This window comes from Acinonyx jubatus, chromosome D4 (assembly GCF_027475565.1).
Source record: "Acinonyx jubatus isolate Ajub_Pintada_27869175 chromosome D4, VMU_Ajub_asm_v1.0, whole genome shotgun sequence".
Taxonomy (NCBI): Eukaryota; Metazoa; Chordata; class Mammalia; order Carnivora; family Felidae; genus Acinonyx; species Acinonyx jubatus.
The window spans coordinates 43844666-43863113 of NC_069391.1; the positions used below are offsets into that span (position 1 = coordinate 43844666).

At 39.8% G+C, this 18448-nt stretch overlaps 1 long non-coding RNA gene across 3 annotated transcripts; it reads right to left on the reverse strand.

Annotated features, from left to right (window-relative positions):
* Nucleotides 1-2395: 2395 nt before the first annotated feature.
* LOC113593650 (uncharacterized) lies at nucleotides 2396-17425 on the reverse strand. 3 transcript variants are annotated; one of them, XR_008291155.1, is made up of 4 exons: nucleotides 15680-15715; nucleotides 13582-13648; nucleotides 12579-12648; nucleotides 2396-4950 (listed from the first exon to the last, which is right to left on the reverse strand). It is a non-coding gene; the product is annotated as an uncharacterized LOC113593650 (long non-coding RNA). The 3 variants fall into 3 exon arrangements; XR_008291156.1 differs by lacking the exon at nucleotides 12579-12648 and having other exon boundaries at nucleotides 15680-17425; XR_008291154.1 differs by lacking the exon at nucleotides 12579-12648 and having other exon boundaries at nucleotides 13531-13648; nucleotides 15680-17425.
* Between the last annotated feature and the right edge of the window lie 1023 nt (nucleotides 17426-18448).

Genomic DNA, 18448 nt, shown 5'->3' on the forward strand with positions numbered 1-18448 from the left:
CCGCTCTGCTTGAGTGACCATAGAAGACTAGTTTGTGCTTTTTGAGGTCAAGGTGCTAGGGGTGGAGATGTGAATATTACCCTGCTGATTGTCATTACCCCTCCCATGTGGAGATAGCCTATCTTCAGAATAAAGCCACATATAAAAGGAAGTATAGCTGAGAGGCAGAGAGAAAGACACTCAATGGCATTGTTTAAGCCCCTGGATCCAGCTGTACCTGAAACCTCCTAGAATTCAAGTTATATGAGTCAACATATTTCTTTTTCTCTATTCTTGGGGTATAGGAGTTGTATTTCTATCATTTACAACCCAAAGTCTAATAAGGGTACTCTGGAAATTATGACTAAAAATTTAGAAAAATTAGAAATCTAGGAAAAAGTAAATGAAGTGATCATTCAAGTCTGAAAAGGAGATTGTGTTTATGAATTTTTCTCTTCATGTCCCCTGAGTACCGAAAGCAGAAGTTGAGATATATGTGTTTGATATAAAAATGTATTTCTAGATATGAATGATTTTTATCATTAAGTTTCCAGGAATGGTTGGGAAAAAGGCATTGAAAATGGGATTGCCATTCTTATGTCCAGCCTGCTTTGTGCGGTGTTGCTTGAAAACAAATGACAGATGACTTCCTAAATCCCTTACAACCATCATTTCCTCAAAATAGTACTGTTTGTGGCAGCACTTGACTTAAAAGCCCTCCCCATACACCATCTATTTGTTGCACACAGTGAAGCTAATCCTGGGCTAGCCCCCAGGTTTCTGCCTGCTTCATCAGCTTTCTGTGACAGGTAAAAGATGGAGAAAAACAGCTGTGTGTGTGGGGGGGACAAAGGGGTTTTACTCCACAGAGGGGCTCCCTCCAGCCATGAGCAGGTGGAATCTTTATGTCCCATGATTAAAGAGGCCGACTTAAAGCCTATCTTACCACATGCAGCCCTGCTGGGAAGGGAAATGGAGCAGGCAGGGAAGTTTTTCTTATTCTTGAGTCTTGGTTTTGAAAGAAAAGAGTATTGGAGTTCCAAAAAATACGCTGGGGCGCTGAGGGGTGGTGGGGGAAAGTGGGGGGCCAGGGGGGAGAGGGCAAAGTCTTGCTGTTGGGGGTGGGGAGAATGAGGGTATAGCTGGACCTGTGTTGGTTGATCTCTCCACAAGATGGCGCCCCTACTTCTTAGTCTTTGCTTTTAGTTCCAGTCTTGAGGAAAAACTTGTTCAAATCATCATGGAACAAATGCAGTCTTGACTTAGGATTCATAATTTATGAAGTTGACTTCATATGCTATCTCAAATCATGTGTTAGTGTGTTTCAGACAGAGCTGTTTTTATTGTGGTATCATTATTATTAATGTAGATGTGCCTCCCCTCCCCCCCCCTTCCTCCTAGGCCCTGCTTCTGCCTCTGAGGCCCCACTCACTCTCCCAGGCATCAGGGAGGCAGCCTGGGGGAAGAGCAGTGATTCTCAAACTAGCTTGTGGTGCCAGACCAAGTTCATTAAAATTTCCAATGTTGTGGGCTGACAATATCATCAAATGAAACAAAAATGAGTAACTAGAAAAATTAAATTAAAAAGACATACAAAATACAAGCCTGATGTTATTACTTGTAGTTACAACAGGTATAACATTACATTTTAATACATGTAATCAAAACAAAATAACATTGGAAAAAAGATTTACTAGAACCACATGATTGTTCTTAAAAGTGCATGTATAGGAGATTAATATAAGGAATAACTGTTATACTTGTGAAGTTTTGTTGCCCTATAACCATAACTAATAGCGATTCCCTTGTATGAAGCTACTTGTATGCCTGCTTTGAATTAACCCTGTTATAAAATTTTTTTTAATTGTATTTTTAAAATTTTTTAATGTTTATTTATTTTTGAGAGACAGAGCGTGAGCAGGGGAGGGGCACACAGAGAAGGAGAAACAGAATCTGAAGCAGGCTCCAGGCTCTGAGCTGTCAGCATTGAGCCCAACGCAGGGCTCAGACCCACAAACTGTGAGATCATGACCTGGGCTGAAGTCAGACGTTTAACCTACAGAGCCACCCAGGTGCCCCTAAAACTTTTTTTTATGTTTATTTATTTTGAGACAGAGCGTGAGTGAGCACGAGTGAGTGGGGGAGGGACAGAGAGAGAGGGAGGGAGAGAGAATCTCAATCAGGCTCTGTGCTAACAGTGCCACTGGACACGGGGCTGGATCCCATGAAACATGAGATCATGACCTGAGCCGAAATCAAGGGTCGGATGCTTAACTGACTGAGCATGCAGGTGTCCCAGTATAAAATGTTTTTACGTGAACACATTAGCTTGCTTCTTGCTTAATTTATCTAATCTAGGTTGGATTGATGCAATACCATTTATAGGAGATCATGTATTTCTCAACTGTTGCTATATTTCATATTTATAACACTCATAAGAGAAAAACTGGGGTATAATGAAAGAAAAAAATTGCTTTGGAATAATTGAAAGGAAAGCTGTGACTTTATTTTTTTCATCCTCTCCCTGCTCCATGAAAAGTTACTTTTTCCTGTTGCGATGTGCCTTTCCCCCAGTGTCCTTGTGCTTTTACCTCCAAGGGCCAGCACCTGTGACTCTCCCTGGCCAGTTGCTCCAGAAGGCAGGAAGTGTCTGGGAACCATGTCTCATCTCCCAGTGACCCTGCTCAGTGACCAGCAGGCACAGCTGTAGAAAGGCTCCAGCTTTTTTCCAGCTGGGACCACTCTAAGCATAACGAATCCTCCGGAGTTCTCCTGCAGAACCAGGTCCAAAGCCGTCCTCCATGGAAAAAGCCTTGCTTGCTTTCTTTCCCTTCTCTGTCCTGCTTTCCCCTCTTCCTTACCAGTTCTTTTTTGGGGAGCCCTTCCTTTTTTTTAATGTGAAATTTATTGTCAAATTGGTTTCCATACAACACCCAGTGCTCATCCCAATAGGTGCCCATGGGGAGCCCTTCCTTAAGAACACACACGTGCACATGAATTGTTGTCCCAGTGTCTCCTTCCAAGGAAGCCAGCCTAAGGCAGTATCACATTTAGAGTATTTTAGAAATAGGCACGGCGGGCCATAAAAATATCTTTATGTATTTTAAATCTTTTGCTTTCAGGGATACTGATGCCCCATTATTGATACATAATCCAAATGACCGCTTTCGGAAATAAATCAACCTAATTTAACTTTCATGGCTTTTTAGAAATCAGAGAAGCCAGAGATATGTAATGTACCAATTACATATTTGGAAACCACGTATTTGGAAACACTTGTCATAGACACTCTCTGTTTTACATAGATCTGTGCATTTTTTCCCCTCCTTGTTTTCAATTAATCTAAACCCAATCGTTTACCCTTAGAAAAGATAAACGTAAAAGCTTCCTCTCTCTAACAGCTTGAGGTGTGTTCAAGAGACATTTTAGAGTTTTCCCCCCTAGATATTTTTAAAAGAGCTGCATCCACATTAATCTGTTTTAGATGATACCCTCCCCCAGCACCATTCTTACGTGGTCACTTGTCATTTAGCTGTACTTGGAATTAAACCACATGACAAAACATAACAAATTCAGACTAATTTGGAGGAATGCTGCTATGAATTCATGAAAACAATTAAAGGGTATTAAAAATGGAGAGCACTTTTATTGCTGTAAGGTAAATGTGTGCTGTCTTGTCAACGATCCTTTATTACAGACACCTATTATGCACTAGGCATTTGCATTCTCTCATTTAGTTCTTACTACCACCCTGAAAATGAAGTATTTTTCTTCTCACTTTTTAAAGAACAGATGAGGCATCGAGAGATTAAACACCTTTCTTTTTTTTTAAGGCTTGCAATTAGTGAACAATAGAGCTGGCATTTGAATCTAGATCTTTCCACCAAGCCATGCTGCCTCTACAGTTCAACAAAATTAGCTAACTAAATATTAGTGTACCTCATCAGCTTTAAGGAAGGGTCAATAACTATGTGTAATTGACACACTCATTTAGTATGCAAACAGTATTGTTAACGTGCTGGTTACACTTTAAAGAAAAATAACAGTAATCTCCCTGGCCATCTTGTTTAACAACAATAGCTACTATTTACTGATTGTTTCAGGCATCTTACATTCATGTGTACTTTACTTAGATAAGAATTCCTAGGTGGGTATTATTAACGTTATATCATATTTGGGCAGATGGTGAAGCACAGAGACTTTCGATAATTTGTGCCGTGTCACATGGGTAGTAAAATGTGGGGTTTGGGCCCAGAAACCAGTGTGCTCAATGGCTATGCTCTTCACTGCTAACGCTTAGCTGAAACTGCCTTAGGTCACATGCAAAGGTGACTGCGAGGTGACAGTGGAATCGGTGGGTGGCAATAAGTAAGAACGAAGTTATGACTTCCTTAAAATACTTTGTTCCTCATTGATGCCAAGCAGGTATAGAGAAAGAGGAAGCTAAGCCAGAGATATGACAGCGCTTGGCTTGATGTTAGAGAGATGCTTTTGTTCTTACTCCACCATTTCAGTTTTCTCACCAGCTTTGATCCCCTTCCTACTGTTCACCTGTAAACAAAACCACTGTTCCCCTTTTTTTTTTGGAGTGGGTTACTAAGAAACTCACAGGGTTCATCATAGCCAGGTGTTTCTCTGCACCTGGTGTGTCTGATCTTCAGAGCAAAGGGATTCATAGACAAACACAACAGGACTCGTTGTAGACTACACAATTAATCATTCTAGGTTTCTGATTTGCTCTTGAAACTTGCTATGTTCCTGTAATGGGAAAGAGACAGCTCCATTTATCACACGGCACCTCGTGCTGCTCCTTGGCACCGTCCCCTGGGTCCTTCACCATCCCCAAACTTCGAAAACATCTGCTGTGGGTACCATGGCGGGGATTTCTTCACATTCTCTGCTATACTTGCCTTCTCAGCATTTCTGTTTAAGCTCTCCTTTTGTGACCAAAGATGGAAAGGCCAGTATTCTCTGTGGAGATGAACAATAAGCAAGTTCATTACTTATGGTGGCATTCATGGTTCTTTGCCAGAGATTACATTTTGTATATGACATTTTGCCTGATGTTGTCAAAAGAGCACTGGACTGGGAATTAGCCTTGCTGGATTTTTGTATTGGCTCTACCACGAATGATTTGTCTGGGCTTGGGTGAGCTGCTGCGCACCTCTCTCGACTTTTGGTACCTCATTTAATGATGAATCTAGATTAGATCAGTGCTTCTCTACCTTGGATGCACATTAGAGTCACATCAAATGCACAAAACTCTAATGCCCAGGTCATAATCCAGACCGACGAACTCAATCTCTGGAAGAGCAGGACCCCCTGGCACTGATATTCTTATTCAGGCTCCCCAGGAGACTGTTACGTTGACTTAGGTTTGAGAACCACTAGCCTCAGTGTAAGGATTCTTTAGTCTCTAAAGAGACATCTTTTTCTTAAGATGGGAGAATTAAGGGGTGCCTGGGTGGCTTAATCGGTTGAGTGCTGACTTTGACCCTGGTCATGATCTCGCAGTTGGTGGGTTTGAGCCCACGTCGGGCTCTGTGCTGACAGCTCAGAGCCTGGAGCCTGCTTCAGATTCTGGGTCTGCCTCTTTCTCTGTCCCTCCCCCTCTCATACTCTGTCTCTCTCTCTGTCTCTCAAATAAATAAACATTAAAAAAAAAGGTGGGAGAATTAAGATCACATTTGTACAAAAAGGGAAGAGACAGTAGAGAGAGAAGTTTGGCGATACAGAAGAGGGTGAGTGGAGACACCTCTCCATCTTCGAGGAGGCAAAAGACCGAGTGCTATGATGGAAGGGTTGGCTTTACGTAAGAGCATGGAGAGTATGTTCCCAGGTGTGGAACCACACTGTATGGGTGCAGAAGTTGGTAGGTAGGTGGATGCAGCGGTAGAAACCCACAGAGGTTGTCTTTCTGGTTGCTCCAATTTTTCTTTAACATGAAGAAGAAAGGTCATCAGAAGGGATGGGAAAGAAGGTGTTGGGAGAGGTTTTAAGAGAGGGAAGGTGTGAAAGTCATCTATAAGAATGGAGAGTACATGCACTAGAGAAATGCGGTATGACTGCCAAGGGATAGTGAGAGTGTATTTGAGGTTGGTCAGTGATTGTGTGCATTTTACTGATGGGGGTCCTGTCGAGTTTGGACAGTCTTTCTGACGACGGCCATAATCCCAACTAGTGGTTTCTGCTTGCATTCTAGCTTCTGTGTTCGTCTAATCCTGGGTCAGTTGTTGCCTTTGAACTATCTGGAATGGCCACCCATTTTGCTTATTTTATCCAACTTTATTGAGATATAATTGATCTATAACATTGTGTAAGTTTAAGGTGTACAATGTGTTGATTTGATACACTTATGTATTATAATATGATCACCCCTCTGTCACATCACATAATTTGTGTGTGTGTGTGTGTGTGTGTGTGTGTGTGTGTGTGGCACATCTTCTTTATCCATTCATCTATTGACAATAATTTAGATCGTTTCTCTTCCTTGGCTTTGTGAATATTGCTGCTGTAAACATGGGAGTTCAGACATCTTTTCAATGTCCTGTTTTTATTTTCTTTGGATATATATCCCAAAAAGGAATTGATGGATCATATCATAGTTGTATTTTTAATTTTGGGGGAAACCTCCTTACCATTTTCTGTAGTGGCTCTACCAATTTACATTCCCACCAACAGTGCACAGGACTTCCCTTTTCTCCACATCCTTGCCAACACTTGTTTTTTTTTTTTTTTTTTTATGACAGCCTTTCTAATAGATGTGAAGGATATCTCATTGTGGTTTTGGTTTGCATTTCCCTGATGATGAGTGATGTTGAGCATTTTTTCATGTATCTGTTGGCCACTTGGATGTCTTCTTTGGACCAGTATCTATTCGGTTCCTTGTTTATTTTTAAATTGGATTGTTTGTTTGTTTTTTTTTTGCTATTGTATGATTTATATATTTTGTATATTAAGTATCAGATATGTGGTTTGCAAGCATTTTCTCCCATTCTATAGGCTGCCTTTTTTAAAAAAAATTTTTTTTACCATTTATTTATTTTTGAGACAGAGAGAGACAGAGCATGAACAGGGAGGGGCAGAGAGAGAGGGAGACACAGAATCTGAAACAGGCTCCAGGCTCTGAGCTGTCAGCACAGAGCCTGACACGGGGCTCGAACTCACAGATTGTGAGATAGTGACCTGATCCAAAGTCGGCCGCTTAACCGACTGAGCCACCCAGGCACCCCAATAGGCTGCCTTTTCATTTTGTTGATTGTTTCCTTTGCTGTGCAGAAGGTTTTTAATTTGATGTACTGCCATTTATTGATTTTTGCTTTTGTTCCTTGTGCTTTTGGTGTCATATCCAAAAAATCATTGCCAAGACCGATGTCAAAGAGGTTCTTCCTTATGTTTTCTTCTAGGAGTCTTGCTGTTTCAGGTCTATGTTTCAGTGTTCATTTCATTTCGACTTAATTTTTGTGAGTGGTGTAAGGTAGGGATCCAATTTCATTTTTCTGCATGTGATCATACAGTTTTCCTAACAGCATTTATTGAAAAGACTATCCTTTCTCCATTGTGTATTCTTGACTCCTTTGTCAGATATTAGTTGACTGGTCATTCCTGTTAAATAATGCCTTAACCGCTGGCCACTGCAGCTAGTTGCAATCTCCCTAGTTTTAGGGAGTGAGGTATGGCCTGGCTTCTGGCTTACCTGAGTTTCTGAGGACTCACTGTACTTTCCCCTAGAGACAGACAGTCAGAGCTGCCTTCTAGAAGGTGGTGAGCTACTGTGCCATACGAATGGAGGAGTTATAAAGGAATGGTTAGTGAATTTGAATCTTGTGCAAGAGAAGCTGCCTAGAGATCTTTTTCCTGATTGGAGCAAGACCATCATGGGACAACACAACGGTTTCCCCCTACTTTCCTTAGACCTGCAAGTGACATGGTGCACACAAATAGTAAAGTCATACCTCTAAGATTAGAAAATGTTTTAGTTAGATTAGGACAAGTAGCTTTTGATTGTCTAAGAGTCACCTGAAGTGTTAAGTGGTGAATTAGGTCATCTAAAGTAATAGACTTTCAGACCAAGCTGAAGCAAGTGGCAAACTTCAGGAAAATTCAGCATCCATGACAGCATTTTTCTGAGATAGTGGAGGCTGAATATATAAAATTTTTACCATATTCATTTTAGTGCCAATTCAAAAGGATTGGGAAACTAAGAGCCAGCAGGTGATTAAATGGGAGTATTCAGAGAGGATAAAATGGACTTTGTGTTCTTCATGTTGAATAGGTTCTACATAATATCTTTAGATTTTGGCATTGAAAAGTAGAAGGAAAGAGGCCCCACCATTAGTTTGGCAGATTTATCAAGCTGAGCTATGTCAATTGTATTATGCCGTTTCCAAGAAGACAGTAGAGCTTGTGAAATTTAACAGTGTCTGTCACCACTTGACATATTGGCTAAAACAAAAGCAGATTGAGGAAATGACTCACAATAGTTAATTGTTTCAATAGTCAGTCTTTCCCATCTGCACAGTGCGTTGAATTTGATGACATCTGATGGGAACTTTGTGGAAAATTAATGCACCAACTTGTTTTCAAGAAGCAAGCCCTCTCTTTGCTTTTTTAGTAGCTACATGTCAGTATCTGAAATTATCTCTTTTTGGTTTAGGTAACACTGCAGTCTATCTTGACTTATCGAATACAAAAAGAAAAGCCTAACCATTTGTAAAAAAAGAAAATCAGTCAATAATAATTCCAACTCTGTTTCTTCACTTGAAGAATGGATTAGGTATTTTGGCTTTGATAAATTCAAAAACAAAGGGAAAAATTGTTCACAAAGAACCAAATTCAGGATGATATATGCAGCAAACATTCATCTTCCATTATCACATGAATACATAGCACATCTGGCTGCAGAATCTATGATGCCACTCTACAATTTATCACGCTTTATGGGAAACCATTAATTTACAACAGTTGCATTAATGTGTAGCTCTGTGCTTTAAGTTCACCCTTGATACATCTAGGTCTTTCACTATGCTGAATTCCTTTGTAGACCCCACTTAAAAATCCAACTGACTTATCTGACACAAAGAACAGCTTTATATTCTGAAGGTGTGGCTATCAAGTAAGAACATCAAGTTTCCTTTTTGGATATCTGCCAATGGGGATAAAGCTCAACTCCATGAAAGTTGATTCTTTTGGAGAGTATTTCTAGTATTTGTGTTCTTGTTGGACATCCACAAATGAGTCTACATTTCAGGTGCACTGGAAACCGCTATTTACAAAGAAGAAAGGATTAGGTCTGTCTGTTCCCTACAGATAGATTTCCTTGGTGCTACTTAAGATATCATTGCTATTTTGGTAGTCATGGCAGAACTGTGATGTTTTTTGAACAGATTTGGTGTAAAGAATGAAGGTGTCTTGTTTAATAAAGAACACAATAATCTAAGAGGAGACTTCAAGACTTTCAAGAGTTGTGATAGGGAACAAAGAAACTTCTTTTCTACAGCTCAATAGGGCAAAACCCATAGTGCTAGCCCAGATCATTAGCAGGCTATGGCTCACAGTAACAAAGAACATTTCTTTTTTTTTAAAAAAAATTTTAAATCTTTATTTTTGAGAGAGAGAGAGAGAGAGAGAGAGGGAGACAGAATGTGAGCAGGGGAGGGGTAGAGAGAGAGGGAGACATAGAATCCGAAGCAAGCTCCAGGTTCCGAGCTGTCAGCACAGAGCCTGACGTGGGACTCGAATTTACGAACCGTGAGATCATGATCTGAGCTGAAGTTGGATGCTCAATTGACTGAGCCACCCAGGCACCCCACAAAGAACATTTCAATAGGACATTCTAAGGAAATAGCTGCTCTGGGAGGAAATAATCTCCCCATATTTTCTCCTGGGAATTCTATTGGGTGTTGACATTTGGGAAAATTTGTTCCCGGTCTGAGGCAGCCTTTCTCAGTCTAAGAACATGTATTCCAGCTCACTGAAGATTACTGTAGCATTAGAAGTGTATTAATTTTTTGAATAGTTTGAACTTTCAGAGAAGGTGGGTGGAAAAGTGAAAGGCAGGATGTGGGGAGGATGATGTCCAGCATCCCTTTTGAATGCCTTGCCTCACTGAAGCATATTTGTATTTCCTGAACTGACAACTCAAAAGATCTAAAGTAGAATGATACACAGCACCTATCAGAAAGAATTTGCACACTCCCTGCTTTCTTTGCAGAGATCTCTAAATATATTGGTTCTGCCCCACCCAGGCAGGGCTGGTGTTCAGGGTCAGACTTGCAAAACTTGTAGCATCCCATCTTTGGATACACTGGTGACTCAGGCATCATCCTTCAGCCTAATCTGAAGAGCACACTGCTTGTTCTCTTCTGGTACAAAAGAGACCTTTTAGTTTATGTGGTCTCCATCTAAAATTGTCACAAAGTAGAAACCATGAATCAGAAGGAGCATTAGTGAAATAATTTTGCTCATGTAGACGGATGAGAGCTGAACTTTTTTTCTTGCTGTATCTATGAATTCCAGTTCATATTTCTTCATGTGAAAGTGGATTTTTTCCTCCTGGATTTATGTTAAGCTGAGCAAGCAGTTCTGGTGAAATTAAGCCCACGTATAAACAATAGATTCGGACAGCTCAATTTTGGTCCTGAATGCCATTAGAATTTTTCCCCCTCCTCTACTTTATTACAATTTCTGATTCTTTGCTTCTTATAGCCCACTTTTTATATTGAATATCACATTGTGTACGGGTATGCCAAATTGGTATTGGTATATCCTGATTGCCTTACTTGGGAAAAGTGCTGAATTCAAGTTTGAAATGTTTGCACTTGACCGAACTTTAGGAAAAGAAGAAAAAAGAAGAGAGTATTTAAAACCCAGAAATGATTTTCTTTGCTGTGGTAAGCAACATCTTGAGTCTTAACCAACAGTTAGAATAGATTTACAATCTGCATGAAATGTATAAATGAGATGAAGTTAGAGGAGACCAATAGTACATTCTGAGCAATTTCCAAAGAGTTATAGGAAGCATGAGTGACTTAACTCCTGAAATGTGTGGTCAGATATAATATTTAATTAAAAACTTATGAGGGCAGAAGAAGTGTTGTGGAAGGCACTCAGGAGATGCCAGGAAGTATATTGATATTTTTACAGGTGCAATCTCATTGAACCCTCACATCAGTACTATGAAGTACATACTGGGATTCCCATTCCAAAGATGAGGACAGTGGAGTTCAGAAAGCCTATTCAGGTTTCTTACAGTTTTAGAACCATGATTTGAATCCAGATCTTTCAGATTTTGAAACCATTTGTACAGCAGTAGAAGCTTGTCTGGGCTCTGTGTATTCTCTTCACAAGGAGACGTCAAGGAACATTGAGCAAAAGGTAGTATTACCAACAAACAAAAACCAAAACTGACACATGGATGTTAAGGAAGGAGGCCGCTCCCTCTGTAGGGTTGGAAAAGATCATGAATCCAAGAAGAGGTCACAATGAGGCAAAGAATGAAGAAACTTGGGAGATTCTTATAAAAAAAAATTGCCGGGCCCCAAAATGGTGTAGAAGTTTAAAGGAATATGTAACATGGCTCTTTGCCTCCAGGACAAAGAAATAACATCAGTCATGGCCAGGAGGAAAACTAGGCAGAGAGTTTAGAAGATGTGAACAGCAAGTGGTAAAGTTACTAAGGGGGACTGGGCATAGAAATGCCTGGGATCCGTGATTTGGGGGAGGGGTAGAATGTAATAATAATTTCTCAAGCACTGTTAATTATATAATCCCTTTACTTCATGCAAGTCAGTATTTTTTTGTCTATACAATACTTCAATTTTAGAGTATCAGTGAAACACAGGGGAAAAGATGAATTTTCCTGGGTGGCAATCAGAGTATAATTAGAGTTCATAGTTTTCAGGCTCAGACCTTGGAAATCTTGTACCGCACATAACCCTTTCTCCATTGCCAACACATTTGTCCATACTTTGTTTTATTTTTGGAAACCATAAACTCACTTGTCTCAATGTGACATGACTTCCTCCCGAAATCCCTAATGAATTTAGCTATTTTAAAAGAAAGGCTGTGGCAGAATAGGCCGAGATATGTGGGGGCAATTGGTGAAAGCTAGAGAACATTTATGGAAGTGCGGGCTGTGCTTATTCTGTGTTCAGGGAAAGGACTGGCCCACAAGGAATGAGGAAGCCTGCTTAAAATACTGCCTTTAATATATTACGAACAGGGAACTAACTTTTCCTTAGTGTATCTCTTATTGTTCCATTTCTTTTTCTTGCTCAATAAATACAAGGAAAAAAAAGCATTGCTTTTACGTTTTAATTTCCCAGCAGCACTCTGTATTGGAGACAGTAATTAATGAAAATTATAGGCTAAACATTTTACAGTTTGCATTAAGTGCTTTATCCATGTTTTGTTAAAGAATCTCATTCTACCTAGAGATAGTGAGTGTTTGAGTGTGTATTAGGGGGGAACACACATGCTAGCATCCCTCTTGAAGTTGTCCCCAACCAACCCTGTATAGTGGTATCTAAAATATGGGGTCCTATGTCAAAGAGATTGTTTCCCTAGTCCTATAACATGACTTTAAATGTAATACTCACCTTCTAAGATGCCTTAGTTACCAGATCCATCCACATTTCAAAAAAGAAATAATCCAGACCACGCGTTCTACTAACAAAATTAAATATTGTCAAGGTGTTTAAAAAAAATCTTGAAAACATGATCAGGACATGGTAAACAATATTTTTAGCCTAGCTCATGTTATTATGTTATATAATAAAATTGTATTTTCTTCCAATCTTTCCATTTTATAATTGAGCACAACAACAAAGAATATTGAATTGGGCTAGTTTGACCTCAAAAAATGAAATTTGTATCCTCATTTAGAAGTGAATACACTTTTTAAAGAGTAGAGGATATTTTGCCTAGAGAAATTGAATGAGAAGCATAGAATAAATAGTGATTTCCCAAACTTTTCCCAGGCTAATTCAAATGTTAGAGTCTTAGGCTGAAATAAGTTAGAGGCCTTATGATCACCATCCCATGAAATAAAATATAAAGTTATTTGCTGAAAGGTATTAAAATAAATGAAAGGATTTGTGGTGTAAGAAAAAGGAAATAGAGGCAGGTAGGGGAAAGAGTGGGTCATAAAATATACAATTATAATTGCATAGCTGTACTTTTTAGTAGACACTCTAATTTAAAAATATAGTGATCAATTTAACATAGCAAAAAATTTTAGGCATCTATTGGCAATAGGAAGATACAGTAAGAAGAGTAAGACCCGTATCTCCTCTCAGGGCAGCTATATAGTCTAGGGCATGTCTTTGTGTGTATGTGTGCATGTAGTAGGATGTGGGCAAAACATGGAGTAAGTGAGTGGGGTGTGGGGAGATTATTACAAATCTAAAAATAGCATGTTACAGGATAGCAAGTTACCTGCTGCAGGAGATCATACCAACTATGTCAGTAAGGGCCATACCAGAGTCAGAACTCAGAAAAGAAAAAAGGGCTGGGAGAGCAAAGGCTATGTCTGGAGACAAGATCAGGTACCTTAAGCTCCCTAGGTTATCCAACAGTTCTGGCGAATGAAGTACATCTTACCCAGACGGCTTTAATGGGTTGAATGTCTACACGCTGGCTTGTTCTAGGTAATGTCCTTTGTGCCATCCTCCAAGAATGATTTTCATTAAAATGAATTTGAGATTAGGGTACACAGCATACACACTAATCATTATCGAGAGGCAGTGTGGAAGTGGTTAAATGCATATGGATGAGAAAAATGTCTTAAAACTCAACATCAAGACAAATTGGTATTATCAGGATTATTGACAGATGAAACACTCAATCAATCACATGTTAGAAAATGGAAGTTTTCATCTGATAACCACTTCTTACTAGCAGGAGTATCTGGACAAGTAACAATCTCTCTGAACTTAGTTTCTTCATCTGTAAAATTCTTGTCTTCTAGAGTTTTTGTTAAGATCACACAACATCTTTTGTGTGAAAGCCTTTGCAAACCACAATTTTCTATAGAAATGTAAGTTGTGAGGAGAGATGAATATACTAAATGGAGGGTTTTAGGGAGAGAAATCCCATCACTGTGTGGAAGCTATACTGCAGAGGACAGAGGCACATGGTGGGAAGTAGGTCTGTCAAACAAGAAACAAGACTTGGCCAACAAATGATCTTGCTACAAAAATAGATTCCTACCGGGGTGCCTGGGTGGCGCAGTCGGTTAAGCGTCCGACTTCAGCCAGGTCACGATCTCGCGGTCCGTGGGTTCGAGCCCCGCATCAGGCTCTGGGTTGATGGCTCGGAGCCTGGAGCCTGTTTCCGATTCTGTGTCTCCCTCTCTCGCTGCCCCTCGCCTGTTCATGCTGTGTCTCTCTCTGTCCCAAAAATAAATAAAAAACGTTGAAAAAAACAAAAATAGATTCCTACCCAAAAATACTTGTTGGGAAGGGAATTCCTTCCCACCACCTTTCCTTATTCCTATATCGTATGGACAGAAATGGCTTCCATTACTCAAAGAGTTGGGAGTATTTATTACAGATGGTGTTAATGAGACATGTTTAAGTGGTTGGATTGGTACAGTTTCCTGCATGTAATGGGTTATTATATATGTATTTTTTCCTTTCAGATAATTGTTGAGACTATGCCATATTTCAAAAGCCAAGTTAATTTGGGTCAATGAAAAGAGAATTTATTTCCAGTCTATTACCATCTAATCCCTAATTAAATCAAAGAATAAGGAACTGAGTGATCCAGGCAGATCATTTGTCTCTTGGCAAAAGTTAATCCAGTCAATATAAAGAAAAGAGAAATGATTGTTTCCAAATACCTAGTAGATTCTTGTGGCCATTTATTGCCTAGGCATGGAGGAATATAGGTTTTACTAAGAGAAGATCTGAGCTTTAAAGAAAAGCTTTGAAATCTAAGCTGTCAGGCATTTTATGGTAAGAGATGGAAAGACTGGCCATCTCAGTGTTCAGGAAAGAAAAAAATATCCCCTGAAGTATGGAAGGAATAAATGCTCCATGGCTTACATATCATCTCTACAGGTTTCTTCCCTTCAAGTCATGGCCTATTTCATGGCCCATTTCCCTTTATTTTGAGAATTTTTTTTCTTGATTACAAAAGATTTCAAAGATAATTGGAAAATACAGAAAAGTACAAAGAAGAAAATAAAAAATCATTTAAAATTATTTAGTCATCTCCACCTAGAGATAATAGTAATAACCTCCCAGGTTATTTTTCTTTGGCTATGTGTGTGTATGTATGTGTTTGTGTTTATTTATGTATATAAGGCATGTGTGTGTGTGGGAGGGTATGTTACAAAATTGAGAACAGAGTTATATGTAGTTCTCTTTTTTTGCTAACTAAAATGTATTTTAAATATTTTCCCATGCCATTAAAATGTCTTTATAATATTTTAAATTCTGTATAGTATTCCCTTCTGTGGATATGTGGCAACTTATTGAAATACTCCCTTATTGTTTTGCATTCAGAATGTCCCTGCATTTTCTGTCCCCCCCCAATCCAAAGGGATACCTCAAAAGATATCTTTGCAGCCATTTATTTATGTGCACTTCTGATTATTTCCTTAGTATACATTTCTATAATTGTTGGATCAAAGGAAAGGCATGCATTACATTTTTGTTTTTGATCTTTATAAACTAGGGACTATATGAGGAATCACCTTCTTAATCTGCAGTGAGCATGCTCAGTGTCTGAGGTGGAAAGGAGGAGGTTGGGGGTTCCACAGAAAGCAGGTTCTGGCTGGTCCTGGGTGACAGTTACTGGTTCAGAATGTGGAAGTACCATCCTCCAATTGTAACGGACCAGACTGCCTTGCTCTACACGGGCAGCTTCAGAGGATAGTTGGATATTTGTAATCTTGGAGGAATGGTCAAGAGACACCTGGGCTATCCTAGGCTAACGTCATTTTAACTTTAAAAGTCAAGTAGAGCCAATAAAAAAGATGCATGGGGAGTGTACTTCTTATTAGTTGTTCATGCTGTTTGCCTAGGTCTCGCAAACCTAGTTGACTGTTCAACATACCAGTGAACTTTCTCAGTAAAATCAAGTGGGATGGAGGTGGGATGAGGAAGAGGACTCAGTAGGCTTGTGAAAAAAGAAGCTGTTGGACTTCAAGATTGGCATCAGTTGTTTGTGAGACATATCTGCTGTCTGCAGAGGTTGATCTCTTCCACTACCCAAACCAGTTAACTCCATTTCTATCGGTGCCTGTGTCTGTCTCCTTAGCTAGAAATTTGGTCAAGATTCGTCACCAATCTCCTCTATCCTCTTAAGTCTGAAATGCGCCAAGGCCTGTAATTTTGCTCTACTTGGAATGTCTCTCAAATCTTCCTTTTCTCCATTCCTTCCTTCCACTTCCATTCCTACTACTGCCACTCTTCTCCAGCTTTCAGCACAGATCTGCAATTCTGGTATCACTCCAGACTCCACAGTTTCTCCCCTACTCCCTACTGCTTTCAGTTTACTATTCCCATGACACCTCTTAACTGTTTCCCTCAAAGAGCCTGAAACTATTGCAAATAGCTTGTCTGTAGACTCTGAGCTGTTTTTCAAGATCAGGGCTTTACCTTACTCATCTTTGTAGCTCCAATGTTTAGGAAAGTGGTCGTCATCTAAACCAATTTTAGCCTGGAAGCAACCCCATGGCATTTTTGAAAGGGACACTGCGGCCCAGGGAAGGAAAGTAATCTGCCTGAGGCTACATAGCTAGTAAGTGTCAGAGTGAGGATTCAGTCCTGGGCAGGTCTGTTTTTCCCCAAACTACATGAACTAAGCTGCACCTGGCCATACTTCCATTGTCAGGAATCCGAGACCTCCTCAATCAAGCTGTCTTACTGTACTCCTAGCCCTTTTCTGTACTGAATGCTATGTCATGGGATATCACCTGCCACAAGAAATATATTTGAGCAGGTTAGGGGTGGAGACAAGAGGGGAAGGGCAGGTTGATAAAGACCAAGAGAATTTTTTTGGGAGAAGGTGCATCTTAAGCTAGGCCTTGAAGGTTGAAATAGAGTTTGGTCTCAGCAGGAGACCAGGGCAAAGGCATTCCATATCATGGGAATAGACAGCAAAGGCCCTGAGACAGAAATGAATCAGTAGTGCTCTGAACAATGAACACATTGGCCTATTTGTAGAAAGTTTTCATATAGTCTTGTTGGAAACAGCCTTCCCTTAAAGTAATGGTTTTATTAGTACCCTGGAAATAAACCCCATGATTTCATAGATTGAAGTGCTAAGAATTGCAGAGAAATTGACCTCTTTCTGTATGGGGACAACAGAGAGAAGAAAGCTCATTTGGGTGTGGCATTCCTTCACTCAGATTTCAAACTGAATCGGATCATGAATCTCTCTGGCAAGTCCTAGAGCACAGGAACCAACCAGCTTTGTAATCTTAACATGGCTTCAGTTTTTATGATAACTTTTGACCTTCAGAAAAAATTTCACCCCCAAGTTTAGGAAATCTGAAACATAATATGGATTGGAGGTGGTTTGAATGTACTTTCAAAGAGTATTTTTTTACTGGCCAATAAACTCCTCTGTGGCTACAAGTATGTTGTTGAAAGGGACCTGGCTGATGGCAAACAGTAACATGAAGGAAACTTAAAACTGGAGATGATGATCAAATGTAAACCAATGTCAGGATAATTTCAAAAGTAGTAGTCAAAAAAAAAAAGCTGACAAGAAGATAAAATTACATTTTAGTAAAAAAAAAATCATTAGAAATCTCATTTTTGATATTTGCCTTTCCAAACTTAGAATAAGGAACCAAGGAAAGCAAATCTATTAGGTTTTAAGTTACACTACATGAATGTGTGCACAGTGGATTAAGAGAGTATTTTGAATTTCTGCTTCTGTGAACATCTGAAGGGGTCAGGGAGGATGTTATATGTTTCTTCCCATCCCCATCCTGGCCCCAAATGTCTCCTCCTCTGGGATTCCTGCTATACAATTTATGTCAGGTGTTTAGCTCTGTCCTCCAAATTTTCAACAGCCAAAGTGAGAGCAGAATATATGGGAAGTATGTATCTCAGCCGTAACCCTCAGTCTCCTCCTGAAGGAGGACCAGCTGATTAGCTACCACATCACACAAGTGACTAATATGCCCAGAGATCATAGTTTCCCAATTCTGATATCAACAGTGGAGGCAGGTCTTTGCTAAGAAGGGCTCCTTCTTAAGGGGCCTCACTGCAGTTGGTTTAGAATCTTTAGGCCTAAAGAGGTTCCACAGAGGGAGAAAGGCCCAACTGTCAAGACCTCACTTGAACAATCCACATGGCTTTTTGCCTTTCTAAAGAAGCAGATCTTTCTGAGCTCTTCTTCCTTCTCAGCCATCCTCCTTGAAGCCATCTTTCCCAGGATGATGAGCACATGACTTACTCAGTGTTCTTGACCCAGTCCTGGTCAGTCTTGTGTGCTTACTCTGTCTTGA